At 38.4% G+C, this 14,127-nt stretch overlaps 1 protein-coding gene across 3 annotated transcripts in view; it reads left to right on the top strand.

The window, feature by feature from the left end:
* Nucleotides 1-14,127, top strand: part of PRKG1 (protein kinase cGMP-dependent 1) — a 1,413,735-nt gene that overhangs the window by 1,185,940 nt on the left and 213,668 nt on the right. The window lies entirely within an intron of this gene.

The raw sequence follows: 14,127 nt of genomic DNA, 5'->3' as shown, positions 1-14,127 counted from the left end.
GTTGTGGAATAAATTCCTTAATTTCTAATAAATCAGTGTTATATTAATTGGAAACATTTTCAGGTTTGTGTCCTTAATTGCAATCTCTGTAACAACTTCAAAGAGAGGAATTCCCTGCTAAACTTTGTGCAATGATTTTACTCAGAATCATTAAGATGGTTGGTTGAAATTTTTGAAATCCCTAAACCTGTTTGTACAAACAATTGTTATGGGGTCTTTGGGGTGTTGATTTCCTGGCTGGAAACCTGTGGCTGGTGGACGCCTTTGCCTGAGTTTTGCTCGGGCCCACTGGGCTCATTATGCCCACTTGGCCTGGCAGGTTGCACTCAGTTCACACTACCGACCTGGTTCCCACATCTTCAAGGGAGACTGCAAGTCAGGCATGAAGTGGCAAGGGGCGCGTGAGCGAGTGTGGGGTCTGGCCACTGCACAGGCAAACAAACTGGCTGCTGCCGTGAGGTGGGCAGCTCCAGGTGCTGGCATGGGATCTTTGTAAGGCTGCGGCCGAACCAGGCACACCACAAGCAGCTTCCCTGGCTAGCATCAGAGAATGTGGTCGTGCCTGGAAGCTTAGAGACACCAGGAACTGCATAGCCCCAAAGCGGGAGTCACAGCCCTGGCTCGGGGAACTCCCAGGTCCGGGCCCCCCAAAGGGCTGCAGCTCTTTTCTCCTTGTCTTCACTTGCAATGTGGCAAGCAAAGGGCATGTTTCAGCCCTGTTTGTATTACAACTCTTTTAGCCTCACCATTCAGTGGTTCCCGATTTCTTGACCTGTGACCGGGAAGAATGTGGTACGCAGGCAAGTGGAGGTTGAACAAGACAAAGAGGAGCTTTATTGAACACTAGAATAGCTCAGAGAAAACCTGCAGTGGGCAGCCCCTCTCCACAGCCAAGGTGTCCCAATGAGTGTTCAGCTCTTAGCAGAGAGGGTAGCTCCTCTCTGTAGGCAGGTCGTCCCAATGAGTGTTCAGTTGTCAACAGAGAGGGTAGCTCCTGTCTGCAGCTGGTCATCCCATCATCTGCAACTCTCAGCAGAGAGGAGGCCCTAGAGTGGGTAGCTCCTCTCTGCAGCTGGTCATCCCAATATCTGCTCTGCTCTGGTTAAGCCTGGGGCTTTTATGGGCCTCAGAAGGGCGGAAGTACATGCTGATTGGTTCATGAGTGGCAATAGGCAGGTCCAGAAAAGGCACTGCAAGTTCCCACTCTTGTCCATGGGACTGGCAGCCTGGCCTCCAGCCTTCAGGCCCTCCCTGGTCTGAAGGTGGGGCCTTAATGGGGATCCACCCCGTTTCTGCCCAGGAACCTGTCTGCCTCCTGCTGCCATTCATGACACCCAGGCTGTAGGTGCCAGGCTGCAGGCCAGCACCAAGCTGCCATCAGCCCACCATTGGATTCCCTCCTATGCTCATTGGCACCCAAAGCCCAGAGGGGGGTGAGTTGTCAGGGGACTGGCATGCCAGCACTGCCCTGAGCATGTGCACACCTGGCCGGACTGTGACAGTGCCTGGGCTCAGTCCCAGCTTTCCTCCAAAATCAGAATAGGAGCCAAAAACAGAGAGAAGCCAGGCAGTGGGAGCAGGCACTTCTGATCCTGCGAGGGCCAGGGGGCCCTTCCCAGACCCCTAAGAGTGCAGAAATGCCTGGGTCTAGCTGCCTCCAAGAGGGCAGAGATCTTGTCAGCTCCTAGTCCCCCAGTAGCACAGGGGAGGCCCGGGTCCATGGCCGTGACTTCGGGCAGCTGTAGCTGCACCTGGGAGAAAAGGGCTCCTGCTTCCCCCTGCCTGCCCACGACTTGGGTGGCTGCAGCCTTGCCCTGGAAGACAGGGCTCCTGCCTCCTCCCAGCCCCAGGAGCACAGGGATGCCTGGGCCCATAGTCGTGGCTTAGGCAGCTGCGGTGGTACCCAGGGAGCTCCCATCCCAACTCAGATGGGGTGGGGGTCCGTCCTGTCCCCGGCTCCTGCTGGCTCCATGGGTGTGCAGACCTGGCCATACCTCCCTGCTGCACCCAGTGTGATGGCAGCAGCAGCTCCAGATGGCCTGCCACTGCCATCACAATGATCACAAGGCAGTGAAGTATTTCCAGGGTTCACTTGTAGGTTGTAATTGTCATCACTCTTATGGTGGTAGAGGTAGAAGAGTAGGTGGAAGTAATGTACATCTGGATTCACTATGGGATAGGCTGTGAAGGCTAGACTAGTAGAGGTGTACTTCTGTGAGACTGATACTCTATTTTTAAACTAAGACATCAAGAAGCAAGCACTTGGGGGTTCTTCTCATGTATTATGAAGGAAAAACTGAGTTGACTTTTTACCATGCATTTTACAGAATGCATGATAAACATATTTGGGTATCCTACTCTCATTTTCCAATAAGTAGTATATCTCAGTTATCACTAAATAAAGATAAGCCTTTTCAACATTCAGTGCTGTATGTATATACACTACTTGAATAAGCAACAACCAATAAACATTTATTTTTCTATCGAATTTCAGGTGCAGGAGTGTCTCCTAGGGAGGCACAGCAATAGGACATGATTTACTCTTAGCATATGGGAACAGTCAGTTTTGTTTTCATTTCAAATTGTGCCTTCATTTAAAAAATTACATTATGAGCCTTTTGCTTCAAAGTACTTCTAAGAAGTAATTTAGGAAGTTATTGTTTTTTAAGCCACAATCAGATGACAGGTTTTATTTTCTTTCTATTTCACAGCTTAATAAGTGAAATAAAGATATTCTGATAAATCATCTTACTCAGGCTATATTACCTTATGAAAATTCAGAAGTAACTACACTCAACTTTCCTTTTTTCTCCTACTGAGTTCATTTTATCCTTATCTGATGAACATATAGTTGCCATTAGATTTTTTTCAATGTCAAAGTTGGAAAAAATAGTATTTTTGGTGTAGATATACAGAAGAGTGAAATAAACATTATCTTTCTAGTATAAATGTATCATCTGTATCTTAATCTTGCTTTCCTTTGATTATTAAATGTGTTGAAAGATGGCATTTTATAGAAATCAGGTGGCATTTTATAGAAAGACGCCACCTGATTTCATTGGTCCAAGATTAAATACCTCTGTGGAAAACAATGTTATTTCCAACAGAACCAAAGAACCAGAAATATTTACAAACTGAGGTTGCAAGTGGAATGCCAGAAAATAAGGCCCCACTCTTTCTCTTCACATCTACCCCTTACCCCCATTTCCTCACATTTCTTTCTTATGCTGTTATTCTCACTTTCTCGCTATGGAACCTGGTTTTATTAGTCTACTCTAAGTGCCCTCTTAAATGTCACCAGAGATTTGCTAGTTACCTCATGAAATGGTCTTTTTATTTTTTTCTTCATTTGACTTCACTTCTCAGCCACGATTTTACATTGTTGACCACCCTTTATTTCTTTAAATTCTCCACCCTTCGGGACCATTTAAATTATTGGCACTCTTTAGAATTTATTTCATTTCCTAAAATTTGCTAATATTATGTCCTCAACTGTATTTCATAAACCTTGGTAAGCTCCTCCAGATATATGATTGCATAATACCTCAATGAAAAGAAGTCCCAAATATTTATATTCTTATTTGAACCCGGTGTCTGGCACTTATCAAATACCCACATATTTTTTAACAAATGAATGAGTGAATGAATGAATAGATGAACAAATGAACCTCTCAAATGATGTCCAATCTTAAAGTCCCTTCTTCCATTGATCACATTCACGACTTGAATTTGCCTGGCAGTGGATAGGGGTTATGAGCTCGCTTGACCATGGGGGGCAGGCTAGCGATGTAAATGACTACAATAGGCTAGTAAAACAGGTGGCAAACTGGAAAGTCTTATGTGATGAGGACAGAAATTACTGAACTCCAGCTTGCTGCTACTCTGTAAGAATGTAACCTCGGCTTTTTAAGAAAAGCAGAAAAAAAACCTAGATTTTAAAAATATGAAATGTGATTTTGTAATCTGATTTTTTAAAAAAGCTCTGTAAACCAACAAACCATTTCTGCAAACTGTTTGGCGTGTGGATGCCATTTTGTGATTTCTATCACTCAGATATGCCTCTTTAAAACCTGTCCTTTGCTTCAAATGAAGGAAGCCTATTAACCCATCTTGATTATTTTCTTGTTTTGATTTTTTGACATTTTAACATTTTGATATCCTATGCCTGTAACTTGTTTTTCACTGTGTCTAGGTTTCTTTAATCTTTTGTTTGCATTTCAATATTTTTCACAAGAAATTCCAACATTGTGCAAATCAAATTGATTTGTTTCACTTGTTTCCTTCTAAATAACTTAGAAATTGATATAACTTTGATATATAAAATCTTTTGGGCAACTGTGAATATCCTTTGGGTAATAGCTATGCTTGTTTACAAACTATATAGTTTTTATACTTGGAATAAAAATTGTATAGCCAGCATTCTCTATATGTACAGAACAGAATTTCAGATTGTGGTTTTCTCACAAATAAAATTTGTGTGTACTCGGAATTTTGGTTTCATTCTCTTGAAGTTGTTCAGCAGGCAATTAAATATTGATAAGTTTCTGGTTGGAGATTGAGTGAAATGAATATATGCTTGACCATTCTTTTTAAATTTGAGAGTGCATAAATACTAGTACGGATTAAGCACACAGTAGAAAATGGAATGGCATTGCTGAAATGTAAACTCAACACCCTTTCTCCAGAACTCAGCCTCATGACTACTATCTAGTTCTGCCTGTAAAAGTAACAAGCTTTATTTTCTTGTTGGATGGAGATAGTAGAGTCATAAATTGAGTCATCTTGTAAACTGTATTATTAACATCCTTTAACCAATAGCATCTTATTATTAGAAAAATTTGAGTCTCTTTCACTTTAGTTGACATAAAGCAAATTATGCAGTATTGTTTGGCTCAAGCATCTTTTTTTTTTCTTTCCTTGCTGTGATAAGTGTTTATACACACCAAAGAGAGGGCAAAATGTTTACTTTTTACAGAAGTACTCCCTTCTATGTATATGAAAACTAAAGGTGTGTTTAAGAGCAATCACTTCACGTTTAGTTCAATAACTCATAAGTCAATCCATTTATACTTTGACTTACCATTGCTTCAAGATGCCTACTTGACTTGAAACCATATGGAATACATATAAACATCAGATGATGGCAAATTCTAAACCGAATATTCACTTTGCATCTCCAGTGATAGGAAATATGGTAGACCAAGTTGTACCCAAAAGGGATGGGATTAAGCTCCCAGTAGCCACCTTCCCTTCTTTCCCCTAACTTTTGAGTCTTCAGCATAGCATATGGCTAAGAGATCCAGTTCAGAGCCAGATTGCCTGGTTTGGAACTTATTCTGTCATTTATTAATGATTAGTCACTGAGAAGAATTTCTTTTATCTGAAATGGGGATTATGATTACATCTAACTACCTGGGTTATTGGAGGAGGAATCAAAAGGATACTTACAAAGAATTTGGGTGAGTGCATAGAATTTAGTTTAATGCTTCCCTAAAGTGAGCTGTCATCATCACTACCACCATCATCTTTATCTACATCATCATCTTCATCATCATCATCACCATATCATCATACCAGCAATGTTCTGCTACCACTTGATAAAGTTTAGTGTACTGGCAAAATTGACATAGCATTAAGATTTTGAGTCAACCACTCATTGATTGACTTTCAGCAAGCCAGTTAAGCTCCTGTAAACTAAGCCAATTGAACTAGATGATCTTTAAGTTTCCTTAGGTCATAGCTTCTGGTTCTCTGAGAGTTGGCCCCTTTCCACCTGGAACAGACCCCTGAATGCCAAGTGCAGCCCTGAGGCTACCTGTTAAATGGTGGCATTTAATACAAAACCACTGTCAGCAAGGAACTTCCCTCCAAGAACTTTCCCAGCTGTTGCCTCTCATTCTGAGTACCTGTGCCACATGCCAGGCCCTGTTCATGTTAATGCAAAAATGAATTAGCCAAAGTCAGTTGAATAGACATTAATATTAGAAATCTGTATTTCCTTATTTGTTTTCACTTCATAGTCTGTGATCATGGAAAAGTTAATTAACATTTCTGAACTTGCTTCTTTGTTTTATCTTCTGATGTATATTTTTTTCTTTTAAAAAATTAATAAAATTTTGCTGGGCATGGTGGCTCATGCTTGTAATCCCAGCACTTTGGTAGGCTGAGGCAGGCAAACCACTTGAGGTCAGGAGTTTGAGACCAGCCTGGCCAACATGATGAAACACTGTCTCTACTAAAAATACAAAAATTATCCAGCTGTGATGGCACAAGCCTGTAATTCCAGCTACTCGGGGGGCTGAAGTAGGAGAATCGCTTGAACCCAGGAGGTAGAGGTTGCAGTGAATGAGATCACACCACTCTCCTCCAGCCTGTGCGCCTGAGTGAGACTCCATCTCAAAAACAAACAAAAAAGAAAAGATAAAACAATAAAATTATAGTACAGAAATTAAGTACTGGATATGGATTTTAATATTTTTCCATATTTGAATTTGATTATTTATTTATTTAGAAGTAAAATGTTATAAAAACTATTCAAGCTGCTTTTGTATCCCACCCGTGTACTTCCTCTCCTTCCTAATATCACCATTCTGAAGCTTATTGTATGCATCCTCATTGCTCATGTGTCTATAAATGTGTCTATAATTTATTGTGTATATATGTATTCATATTTGTATTTAAAATTTTACACATGTGAAATATTATTCTGTTTCATTCTCAGTCAATATATTTTTTTTCTTTTCCTTCTATTGTCATAGTCATTGCACTTATGTCATTCCTTCTTTTAGAAGTTTTACCTTCTTCTTTTAATGATTAACCTTTATATGTTAATATGTATATTTAACACGTAACACTAATCAATAGCTCTATTCCTCTCTTGAATAATAATATAATATTAAGTGTGTTAAACTCCAAATTAATTACTCCCACCAATCTTCTAGGTAGTTTTCTACTGGTCCCCAAATATTAATCATTATTATTACTGTATTTTTTCAGGCACAACCAAAACCTAATTATTTAACATTTATCAACTCGTTTACAAATTCCTTTGCCCACTATTGCTTCTATAACCCACCCCATTTCTTTTAGATTTATTCTTTGAAGAGATGATTGGTTTATACCTTCTGCCCTTGCCTACACATGAGTGAATTTTGGGTTAGATGTAAATATCTAGGTCAAATTTCATTTTTCTTTAGCATTTGAAGTGTTATTACATTGTCTTCTGACATTCATGTTCTGCAGTCAGTCAAATCACCATTCCTTTATAGGTAAACTGTCTCTCTGGTAGCTGTTTCTGTCTTTGACATTATGCATTTTTGCTATAATTAATGTAGGTACAGATATATTTATCAATAAATGAAGAATAAATAAAACTCTGTGCATCTCCTTTTGAGAATGCATTTTTTTCAATCCTAGAAAATTCTCAGCATTATTTCTGCATATATTCTTTCCCCGACTTTCTCTTTTCTCTCATTTTGTAACTTTTAGTGGCCTAGACTTAACCTCATCATCATATGTCGTTACCTCCTTATTCACATTTGAATCTTCTTTCTCTGTGTCATTTGGTGCTACATTTTTAATAGAAGCTGGGCAGATTGTCTCAGATGGTCATGCAATTCTCTACTTCTTCCTTCAATTGTATCAAGTCTTCAGTTCAATTAATACACTGAGTAGGTTCCAATGACTATTTTATAAAAGTAATTTTAGAAGTTCTACTTGGTGCATCAAAGTGCTTAGGAGTGTGAGCTCTGAAATGAGACTTCTTGGGTTCAAACCCCAGCTCCATTATTTATGAAATGTGTGATCTTGTTGATGTTCATCTCTGTTTCAGCTTCATGGTTTGTAAAAGTAGAATAGTAGTGCTTGCCACATAGGGTCAAGGTGATTAATAGGCCAAATAATGTATATAGTATGTATGCATGTTAGAAAAATGTCTGGCATATACTAAGTGTTTGATAAATATGAGGTATTATTGCCATTATTTTATTATTTTTAAATATCTTTTTTCTTTTCCTTTATTTATTTATTCATATTTTTAATTTTGATTCAGAAGGTACATGTGCAGGTTTGTTACATGGGTGTACTGTGTGATGCTAAGGTTTAGGCTTCTAATACTCCCATAGCCCAAGTAGTGAACATAGTACCTAAAAGGTAGATTTTCAACACTTGCCTCCATCTCTGCCTCCCCTCTTTTCAACTCTCTAGTGTCTATTGTTCCCATGATGATGTTCACATGAACTCAATGTTCAGCTCCCACTTATAAGTGAAAACATGTGTATTTGGCTGTTTCTGAATTAACTGGTTTAGGATAATGGCCTCCAGCTGCATCCTATGTTGCTGCAATGGACATCTTAAATATCTTTTACGTTGTTTCTTATATCATCTTTTTTTGCTGTATGTCTTCAGAAATTATTTTAAGAATGTCAAATTCTTTGAAACTTTCTGTTAGTTTCACTTTTGGGGTGCACATTCTTCCATTTGTCACTTCCGCCAACTTTCCTTCCTTGTGTGGTTTAGTATAGCAGAGGTGTGCTTGTCTTGGGTGGGGGTGGGGTTTTTTGGTGTTTTTATTTTCTACCACATACCCATTTTCAGTGGAGTTAGTGGACTGAGGGATTGATTTTCTTGTGCTCACATTATAGAAGCATCTCTATGTACCTATTTTATATGTTTCATATCTGCCTCTGCAAAGATACGTTTTAGCTTAATATCCCTGTAACTTGAAGATAACATTGAAAGAATTCAGTTCTTCCAGTTACAAGGCTTGGGTATCTGTTTCTCTCAGAGAAAGACTCTTGACATTTACTTGGGCTGACAGAGAGAGTTATTTATACTGTGTGTGCCTTTTGTGTCGAAATGCTCCAGGGCTCTGGCCTTATGAAGGACTCAGTCCCAGTCGCCCTCTCCCGTGGGGCCATCACCAGGCTCCTTCACCCAGCCCTTATGACTCCTGTGCGGCTCCAGCTTGTTTCTCCAGCCTTGGGACCCTTCTCTTTCCAGCACCTGAGACTCTCGGGGTTTATTGTTTCACTTTTTTTTTTTTTACGTTTTTCATTTTAGTGAATATTATAATTAATTTGGTTTTTAGTGCAGATTATTCTCGTGAGGATTATAGTGAATAATCTATGGAAAAAGTAACACAATGTCTGGTGGGAATTTTTATTTCTGTTGTTCTGGATTTGTGGCTGTCCAAAACAAAACAAAACAATACAAAACAAAACAAAAAGATGCTGTCCTCTCACTTTTCTGGCCTGAGTTATTCTCCTCTTCAGGATTTATAAAGGGGAGATTAAAATAATTGATGTACTAAGTGCTATAGGAAAAGCACAGAGTATCATAGTAACATTTTTTCTCCACCCCAGAACTTTTTCCTACGGGGCAAGTCAACTTAGCTGTCACACAAGTATCTCACATATCCCTTGGACAAAAGTAAACTCATTTTCTTTCCAACTCCAATCAAGTCTATTCTTTTTCAAGTGAATATTACATGTGTTTATCAAACCAGAAATTTGGACATTATCCTTGACTCTTTCTTCTCCTAAAATTTCCTCTCATAATAACGAATCCTGTTTGTTCTACCTCTTAAATAACTCTCAACTTCAACTCTCAATCTGCTTCTCACCACCCTCATGCCACTGTTCCTGTTAGTGCCACCATGATCTGTCTAAATTATAGGACAGCCCCCTAATTGGTCTCCCTGTGTCCAGTCTTCCGCACTTTTTATCCATTCCCCTCTTTGTGATGATGATAAAGTATTTGTATTAAGTTTCTTAGTGTGGCCATAATAAATTACACAAACTGGGTGGCTAAAACAATAGCAATTTATTCTTTCACAGGTCTGTAGGCTAGACATCCAAAGTCAAAGTGTCACCAGGCCACACTCCCTTTGGAAGCTCTAGGGAGGAATCTGTTCCATGCCTCACTCCTAGCTTTTGGTGGTTCCCAGCAGTCCTTGGCATTTTTTGTCTTGGAGCTACATCACTTTAGTTTCTGTCACTGTCTTCACATGGCTGTTTTCCCTCTGCGTGTGCCTCTGTATCAAAATCTTTCTTTATGAGAACACCAGTCATTGAATGCAGGGCCCACCCTGATCCAGTATGGCAGCACCTTAACTTGATCATATCTGGAAGACCTTATTTTCAAATATAATTACATTAACAGGTTTGAGGGCTAGGGCTTCGACATATCTTTTGGGAGGGCACAAATCAACTCACTACATTCTCTAAAGCAAATCGCGTCATGCCACTTTTCTCCTCAAAGGCTTGCTCTGGCACTCCCTGTTGTGAGAGCTGCTCCCATATCATTGCTGCAGTCTCACGATCAGCTACATCCTGCTTCACTACCTATGCTGTAATCATACTGAGATCTGTTAGGTCCTCATCATCCCCATGATTTATTTCACTTTTAGGTATTCATTTGTAGTAACATTTTGTAATTCATCTGTTCTGGCATGAAAGAGTGGCTGAACTTACAACAATCTCCAAATGGGATATTAGAACCTGGAAGTCCAGCACAGCACAGGACCCAAATACATAGGCATGTAGAAGCTGACCTGTTGCTCTGAAGATGCCTGGACCCATTATATGGACCTTAATTAAAAGATACCTGTGATATAATGGCCCATTGGACTTTGATGTCAAGGAACTCATTACAGGATTAATGGAAACTGTATCCTGATTTTAGAGAAAACATAATGCATAAAAAATTATACACACACACATGCAACCTCCCCTTCATATCTCAAATTATTGATATTTGTATGGGAGCGCCTTAGCATTTGGACTAGACTACTTCCACAATAATCAAGATTATTTAATAAACAAAATTTGAATCCTTCCTCTGAACTTCTCTGAACACCTTCACCTGAAACATATAGTTAGTTGTACAAAAAAGTTGTTGTTGTTGCTGTTGTTTGAATTTACTTAATAATCTTGCTAATGTTTTAGTGTGTACCTTAGACTCAAGTATGCCTAAATTCTTGATTTAGCTCATTATAATAGGTACAAATTATCAGTAACTGACCAGTAACTAATGTTAATAAAATACATTAGTTTTAAGTAAGTTGGGAAATTGGTTTTTTAGAAAGCTTCTGTGAAATGCAAGGAGATTTTTGAAAGAGGACTTTTCTTCTAGAGGAAAGCTAAGGGCCTGCTTACATGAATGACTGTTTATAGAAAAGGGATCAGCTTTTCATAGAAGATTGGAGAAACATCAGGGTGTCTTAGTACTTTTCCATAAAATGGTTTATTTATCTCTACTGTCTAAAATGTAAGGCCATTTTCCATGGTGGAAATTGAGCTACTTATAAAAACAATTCAGTCTCTCATTGTTATTCTACAACATGTCATTCAGACAAATAATTCCCTTCAGGTGCCACAAGATAAGAAAAAATAATGTAAATTTGAAAATCTCTTCAAAAATGGATATAAAAATGTTTCACTTGGAGTTAATTTTCTTGCTAATGAACTCAGCCGGTGTTTTGTGTCTCTGTCATTCTCATTCCTTCCAAGTCTAAATGATTGCTTCTTAATTTTTCCTTTGTACAATTGTTAATAAATCATGACTTGCTATAAATCATACTTTGGACAGGCAACAAAGATTTTAATTGGCTAGATTTACTGTCATTACACTAATCACTTCTGATGCCTACAAAAGAAATGCTTTAAGGTCCTCTAAATTCTTGCCAAAAAAAAAATTTGAGTGTAACATTATTCATGTGTTCTGATTAAGACTGTATCGCATAAAAGGAGCATTTGCAACTGTATTTGGCATTGCATGGTTCTTATTCCTTGTTCATACAATGAAATGGAAATGAGAAGTATCTGAGAAAAGTATGCTATGTGATGATTGCCTTATCCCCTATTCCAGGCATTTAGGAAAACTGCAAGATTATTTTTAGAATATTTCAGTAATATTTAAAGGACTTTAAGTCCACTAACTTTTCCTGGGCCATTTTGAAAAATGTCAATAAATAATCGTATAGGTACTTATGATTTAATCAAGCAACAAACAATTAGAAATTGAAATTAAAAATACCACTTATGATAGCATCAAAAACTAGGGAGTAGTTACAGATAAATTTGTAAAAGATGTGTAAGATCTGTTAACTGAAAATTACAAAATGATTCCAAGAGAAAACTGAAGATATTACGTTCATACGTTGTAAGACGCAGTATTATTCTCCTAGATGGATCTATACGCTCACAGCAATCCCAATCAAAATGTTACTAAGATTTTTTTGGTTGAAATTGACAAGATGATTTTAAAATTTATATGGACCTAGAATTTATATGGACCTAAAATTTATATGAACAATTTAGAAAAAAAGAAAGTTTGGAAGACTAACTCCATCTGACTTCAAAGCTTACTTTAAAGCTGCAGTAGCCAAGGCAGTGTGGTATTAATATCAAGTTAGACAAATAGATTGATGTAGCAGAATGAAGAGTCCATAAATCAACCACACATATATTGCCATTTTAGTTAGCTTAGTTAGCTTTGCCGTTACAAAAAATACCATAGATTAGGTGGCTTAACCAACAGAAATTTATTTTCTCACAGTTTTAATGGCTGGAAGTCTGAGGTCAAGATGCTAACATTGTCAGGTTCTATTGATTGCCCTCTCCCTGGCTTGCAGACACCCTTCTGGCTTTGTGCTCTCATAGCCGTTCCTCAGTGAATTCATGTAGAGAGAGAAAAACCACCTGCTCTCTGGTATCTCTTCTTGTAAGGGCACTAATTCCATCATGAGGGCCCCACTTTCATGACCTCATCTAAATCTAAGGATCTCCCAAAGGCCCTGTCTCTAAATACTGTCACATTGGGGGTTAGGGCTTCAATATACGCATATAAATTTAAAGGGGATAATTTATCAATTGATTTTCAACAAAGGTTCAAATGCAATTCACTTAAGAAAGGTCAGATTTTCCACAAATGATGTTGAAACAATTGAAAATCCATCAAGAAAAAAATGAACTTGAATCCATACCTTGCACGACATACAAAAATTAAGTTAAAATGGATCATGGACCTAAATGTGAGATCCAAACTACAATCTTCAGGAGAAAATAGACAATAAACTTTGTGGACTTTGGTTAGATGAAGATTTTTACATCAAAACATAATCTATAAAAGGAAAAAAAGGGGCCGGGCCCAGTGGCTCACGCCCGTAATCCCAGCACTTTGGAAGGCCGAGGCAGGCCAATCACTGGAGGTCAGGAGTTCAAGACCAGCCTGGCCAACATGGCGAAACCCCGTCTCTACTAAAAATGCAGAAATTAGTTGGGCATGGTGGTGTGCACCTGTGATCCCAGCTGCTCAGGAGGCTGAGGCAGGAGAATCGCTTGAACCCAGGAGGCAGAGGTTGCAGTGAGCTGAGATCATGCCACTGCACTCCAGCCTGGGCAACAGAGCAAGACTCTGTCAGAAGAAGAAGGAGAAGGAGAAGGAGAAGATTTTATTAAAATGAAGAATTTCTGTTTTTTGACAAACACTATTTAAAGTAGGAAAAGGCAACCCACAGACTGGTAGAAAATATTTGCAAATCACATATTTGAAAAAGAACTTGATTCCAGAATATATACAGAGCTCTCAAATCTCAATAATGAGAAAATGAATAGCCTAATTTTTTAAAACATCCAAATTATTTGAACAGATATTTCACCATGAAGAGAAACTAATGGCAAATAAGCAAGTGAAAATTGTCTCAACGTGATTAGTCATTAGGGAAATGAAAATTAAAACCACAAGGTAGTGCCACTGCAAACATATTAGAATATCTAAAATTAAAAGGATTGATCATATAAAGTATTGGAGAGGATGTAGAGTATAAAATAGTACAACAACTTTGGAGAACAGTTTGGCAGTTTTTTTTTTTAAAACTTAAACATATTACCTACCATCTGACCCAGCCATTCCATTCGCAGGTATTTACATGAAACATGAAAGCTTACATGCATACAAAGACTTGTACAAAAATGTTATAGCAGCTTTATATTTAATATCTCCAAATTTGAAACAACAGAAATGTGCATCAATAGATGAATAGGTAAACAATGGTGCTAGAGCCATGCAATGAAGTAATATGTAGCAATAAAAATAGTGAAATAGTGATGTACTCAGAAACAGATT

Source organism: Gorilla gorilla, chromosome 8, assembly GCF_029281585.2.
Source record: "Gorilla gorilla gorilla isolate KB3781 chromosome 8, NHGRI_mGorGor1-v2.1_pri, whole genome shotgun sequence".
NCBI classification, from domain to species: Eukaryota; Metazoa; Chordata; class Mammalia; order Primates; family Hominidae; genus Gorilla; species Gorilla gorilla.
This window is presented reverse-complemented; position numbering and strand designations above follow the sequence as displayed.